Source organism: Bison bison, unplaced genomic scaffold (assembly GCF_000754665.1).
Source record: "Bison bison bison isolate TAMUID 2011002044 unplaced genomic scaffold, Bison_UMD1.0 scf7180017864526, whole genome shotgun sequence".
NCBI lineage: Eukaryota > Metazoa > Chordata > Mammalia > Artiodactyla > Bovidae > Bison > Bison bison.
In genome coordinates, this window is record NW_011495077.1 from 3,789,180 (window position 1) to 3,795,572 (window position 6,393).

Genomic DNA, 6,393 nt, shown 5'->3' on the forward strand with positions numbered 1-6,393 from the left:
CTCTGGGCATGCACAGAAATTAATACAGAAAAAAGAAAATTAAAAAGACACTCTAATTAGTATTCTCAGTGAGGCTTGAGAGGACATTGCAGTGCTAAAATAGAAAAAAAAACTGTCACTAAAAAGGAGCAATCTGAGAACAACGAAAAGTTCTTAAGATGAAAAACATTGTTAAAATAAAATGCTCAGTAGAGCAGTAAATGGCAGAGTGGATATTACAGTGAGGAATTAGTTATAAAAAGTGGTTTCTAAATGTCCAGCTAGCTGAATTAAAGTCGCCAATCTTCCAGTGCACTTTAATTTTAAAAAAGTCTCTGGACCTTACCCTAGACTTGTAGAATCAGAATCATCAGCTGGGGGCTGGGAATCCATATCTTTAAGAAGCTTCTGGAGGTCATTTTAATGCCCTAACAGATTTTGGAGCCACTCAGTCAGAAGACAGGCTTAAGGGATTCTCCCAGAACCTTGAGAGGGAAATTTTGAGAACCCTCAAACAGTAAGGGGCACAGAAAAGGCCATAATGTTGCAAAACTCTGTTGGGGCGGCAGGAATGGAGTGGGAGAGTGGGGTGCAGGTGTGGGGTGGGATGGAAGGTGAGCTGCTAGTACACCTTTCACCACTGTGAGTGATGGCGTCTGAGTTGATCATGCTGTGGTCTTGAACATATACTATGTGAAACAGAAGCTCCAGAAGTGGATAAATGAACAAGTGCAGATGAAATTATCAAACACTTAATAGACGATCACCTTCAGATCAAAAAGGACATCAGGGACTTCCCTGGTGGTCCAGTGGTTAAGACTCCCTGCTTTCACCGTAGGGGGCGCAGGTTCAATCCCTGATGGGGGAATCTAAGATCCTGCATGCCACGGCCTGGCACAGCCAAAAAAAAGGCACCAAATAAGAGGCTGGCTCTATTTTTGTGGGGGGCTTTGCTGTGATATAAAAAACAGCTTACAATCACTCATTTAAAGTACAATTCAATGGTTTTTAGTACATTCACTGCTGTTTAATCACTAAGTTGTGTCTGACTCTTTTGTGACTCCATGGAGGAGAAGGGAACGACACAGGATGAGGTGGTTGAATGGTGTCACCGACTCAATGGACATGGGTTTGAGTAAACTCTGGGAGTTGGTGATGGACAGGGAGGCCTGGTGTGCTGCAGTCCATGGGGTCGCAAAGAGTCGGACACAAATGAGTGACTGAACTGAACTGAACTGGACTGTATCCCACCAGGCTCCTCTGTCCATGGGATTTCCCAGGCAAGAATACTGTTAGGCAACTATTAATTACAGAACATCTTCATAACCTCCAAATGGTAACCCATACTCGTTAGAAGTCTTTTCTCATTCTCCACCTCACACTGTCCCACCCCCCAGCCTTAGACAACCACTAATCTACTTTCTATTATGCCTATTCTGGACATCTTACATAAACGGAATCATACAACATTGGTCTTCTGTGCCTGGCTTCTTTCACATAGCATGTTTTCAAGGTCCGTCCATGTCACATGCTTCAGTATTTCATTTCATTTTATGGCTGAGTAATATTCCATTGTATAGACATACCACATTTTAGTAATCTATGCCTAAGAATCTGGATTGTTTCCACTTTGGGGCTTTTATGAATAATGCTGCTGTGAACATTTGTGTACAAGTTTGTGTGTGGATATATGTTTTCATTTCTCATGGGCATATATTTGGGAGTGAAATTTCTTCATCATAGGGTAGCTCTGTGTTTAATATTTTGAAGAATCACCAAACTGCTTTTTAATTTTACTGACACAATCCCATCAGCAATAGATGAGCATTTCAATTTCTCCACATCCTCATGAACACTTGTTATTGCCTGTCTTTTGATTTTAACCATCTTGGTGGGTATGAAATGGCATCTCATTGTGGTTTTGATTTGCATTTCCTTGTTGGCTAATGATTTTCAGTATATTTTCGTGTGCTTATTGGCCACTTATGTATTTTCCTTAGAGAAATGTTTATTCAAATTTTTTGCCTATTTTTTAGATCGGGTTGTTTGTCTTGTTGAGTTGTAAGAGTTCTTTATATATTCTAGGTCCTAGACCCTTCTCAGATATATAATTTGCAAATATCTTCTCCCATTCGGTGTGTTGTCTTTTAATCTTCTTAATAATGTCCTTTGAAGCACAAAAATTTAAGCTTGCTTAAGTCCAATTTATTTATTTAGGTCATTTGTGCTTTTGTTATCATACCTAAGAAGATGTTGTTTAACCCAAGATCACAAAAATAAACTCCTTTATTTTCTTCTATGAGTTTTATAGTTTCAGCTCTTTATTTAGGTCTATTATTCATTTTGACATGATATTTGTGTATATGGTATGAAGTAGGAGTTCAAGTTCATTATTTCACACATGGCTCTCTAGTTGTTGCCATTTGTTATAGAGATGATTCTTTCCCCCATTCAACTGCTTGGAACACTTTTGGAAAATCAGCTGACTATAAATATAAGAATTTATTTCTGGATTCTCAACTGTGTTTTATTGATCTATATATGTATCCCCCAACCCTCATACCAGTATCACATCCTCTTGGTTACTATAGCTTTGTAATAAGTTTTGAAATTGGTAATTGTGAATCTTCCAACTTTATTCTTCTTTTTCAAAATTATTTTGTAATTCTGGGTCTCTTAGTTTTCTACATAAAGTCTTTAGAATCAGTTTGTCAATTTCCAGGGGAAAAGGGGCAGTTGGGATTTGATAGGGATTCCACTGAATCTGCAGATCAATTTGAGTTGCATTACTATACTTAACCACTTCCACTTAAGTCTCATTGGCCAGGGCTAGTTACATCTGAAAGTGAAAGTTGATCAGTTGTGTCCGCCTCTTTGCAACCCCATGACTATACAGTCCATGGAATTCTCCAGGCCAGAATAGTGGAGTGGGTAGCCTTTCCCTTCTCCTGGGGATCTTCCCAACCCGGGGATTGAACTCAGGTGTCACACATGCAGTGGATTCTTTACCAGCTGAGCCACAAGGGAACCAGTTACATGTAGGTTTGCCAAATAAAATACAGGATTCCCAGCTCAATCTGAATTTCAGATAAGCAGCAAATAATTTTTTGTCTTAAGAATGTCCCAGATATTGGCTCAGACATACTTACAGTAAAAATTATTCATGGTTTATCTGAAATACAAATTGAACTCGGCATCCTGTGTTTTTATTTGTTTAATCTGGCAACCCTATTCAAATAGTCACCCAGAGATATATGGAGGGTGTTGGAAAGGTGAAGTGAATATTTAGCTTTCCTCCCTTAAGGGAGGAAAAGATGAAGGGGTTGGCAGTAGGTGTTAGGTTATCTAACCGATGCTATCCGCTCTCACGATGCCTTGTTCTTTTGGCCACAAATTCTTCTTTGTCTAAATTTACTTTGGGGATCCAGATTTTTGTTGTTTATCTTGACCTGGAATACATTTGTCCAGGAATACATATTTAACCTGGAATACATACACTGGTTATGTCATTTTGTTTTAGGCAGAGCTCTAGAATGTAGTCTCATTTCACCTTTAAAAGTGATCCCAACCTCAATCTTTATCTTTTAATAGGGAAATAACCTCAGATAAGCAGATGACACCACCCTTATGGCAGAAAGTGAAGAGGAACTAAAAAGCCTCTTGATGAAAGTGAAAGTGGAGAGTGAAAAAGTTGGCTTAAGGATCAACATTCAGAAAACTAAGATCATGGCATCTGGTCCCATCACTTCATGGGAAATAGATGGGGAAACAATGGAAACAGTGTCAGACTTTATTTTTTTGGGCTCCAAAATCAGTGCAGTTGGTGATTGCAGCCATGAAATTAAAAGACGGCTACCTTTTAATGTGGCTACCTTTACCTTACAATTTGTAATAAAAATTTTTGAGCCTATGTTTCTCTCAGAGTTCCCTGCTCAGTAAGAAATGACTGTTGGCAGCTATCAATTCTTTCCTCACCTCCTACTTTGTAAGTTTAAGAATTCCAGAGTACTACTGACTTTGACATTACATGTTCTTCTTAAAGAAACTTTTTTTTTTAAGTTTGCATTGTAATTTATGAGAGTATCAGCATTTAGATTTAACTCTTATTCCAGTTTCTCATACTCCTTCATCCTTTGATCCCTTTATTCCTATTTTCCATTTGGATGAAATTCTTCTTTGAGAAAAAATTTTGAAAGGATACATGAGTGGCATCCTTCCCAAACCTTTCCATGTCTGAACATGTTTCCCTCTGTCCTTACACATGAACAGCCAGTGGTTTCCCACAGATTCTTCAGACCTAATCCTTCACCCTCAGAAGTCTGTGAACCTTGTCATCTCTCAGTATTTAGTATCACAGATGAAAAGTCCAGCATCAATCTAGTTCAGTTCTCATGGTAGCAAATGTATTATTTTTTGAGTGGATGATTTTAAGATTTTCTTTGTTCCTTGGAATTCCTAAGGTGTGAGGCTTTTAAAAAAACTAACCACTCTTTGTGATGTGAAAGTGTCAGTCTCTCAGTCGTGTCTGACTCTTTGTAACCCCCATGGACTGTAGCCCGCCAGGCTCCTCTGTCCATGCGATTCTCCAGGCAAGAATACTGGAGTGAGTTGCCATTTCCTTCTCCAGGGGATCTTCTTGATCCAAAAATCAAGCCCAGGCCTCCTGCATTACAGGCAGATTCTTAACCATCTGAGCCACCAAGAATACTCAAAGTAGAAACAGAAGGTGTTTTCCTTTTGTATTGCTGCTGCAACAAATTGCCACAAATTTCTGGCTTAAACAATGCACGTTCATTGTCTTAGTGTCCTGAAGTCAGAAGTCTGATACTTGTGGGATGCTCATGATTGTGCTCAGTCGTGTTCGACTCTTCTACAATCCCGAGGACTGTAGTCCACCAGGCTCTTCTGTCCATGGGATTTTCCAGGCAAGAATACTGGAGTGGGTTGCCATTTCCTTCTCCAGAGGATCTTCCCAAGCCAGGGATGGAACCTGGGTCTCCTGCTTGGCAGGCTGATTCTTTACTACTGAGCCACCTGGGAAGCCTGTGGGATGAAAGTGAAAGTCACTCAGTCATTTCCAACTCTTTGTGATGCTATGGACTATACAGGCCATGGAATTCTCCAGGCCAGAATACTGGAGTGGGTAGCCTTTCCCTTCTCCAGTGGATCTTCCTGACCCAGGAATTGAACCGGGGTCTCCTACATTGAAGGCAGATTCTTTACCACTGAGCCACCTGGGAAGCCTTGTGGGATTCTCAGATTAAAATTTAAGGTGTCAGTAGAGCTGTGTTCCATCTGATGCTCCAGGAAAGAATCCAGTTCCTTCCATTTTCCACTTCTAGAAACTGCCTGCATTCCTTTGTGATAACATTGGGCCCACCTGGATAATCCCAGTGACTGGCCCTATTTTAAAGCCAGCTGATTAGTAACAAACATTAATTGCATCTGCTAACGTAATTCCCCTTTGCCATGTAACCTATCATATTAACAAATTCCAGGGATGTGGGCATCTTTGAGGAGTCACTACTCTGCCTACCACAGAAGTGAACTTCTTCAGCCTTTTAAGTACATCTCCAAAACAAACAAAAAACATAGCTAATAATCATATTTAATGGTGAAAAACAATGTTTTCCCCCAAGATCAAGAATAAAATAAGGATGTCTGCTCTTATAGACATTGTGCTGGAGATTCTAGCCAGGGCAGTTAGGTAATAAAAAGAAATAAAATATATCTGGATTGAAAAGGAAGAAATATAATTGTCTTTAAGATGACATGTTCTTTTAACTAGAAAATCCTAAGGAATCCACTAAAAACTGCTAGAAGTAATAAACAAGTTGAGCAAAGTTACAGGACATAGTGTCTATATACAATCAGTTCAGTTCAGTTCAGTTGCTCAGTCGTGTCCGACTCTTTGCGACCCCATGAATTGCAGCACGCCAGGTCTCCCTGTCCATCACCAACTCCCGGAGTTCACTCAGACTCGTGTCCATCAAGTCAGTGATGCCATCCAGCCATCTCATCCTCTGTCGTCCCCTTCTCCTCCTGCCCCCAATCCCTCCCAGCATCAGAGTCTTTTCCAGTGAGTCAACTCTTTGCATGAGTTGGCCAAAGTACTGGAGTTTCAGCTTTAGCATCATTCCTTCCAAAGAAATCCAGGGCTGATCTCCTTCAGAATGGACTGGTTGGATCTCCTTGCAGTCCAAGGGACTCTCAAGAGTCTTCTCCAACACCACAGTTGAAAAGCATCAATTCTTCAGTACTCAGCCTTCTTTACAACTCTCACATCCATACATGGCTTGAAGAATTTTGAGCATTATTTTACTAGCATGTGAGATGAGTGCAATTGTGTGGTAGTTTGAGCATTCTTTGGCATTGCCTTTCTTTGGGATTGGAATGAAAACTGACCTTTTCCAG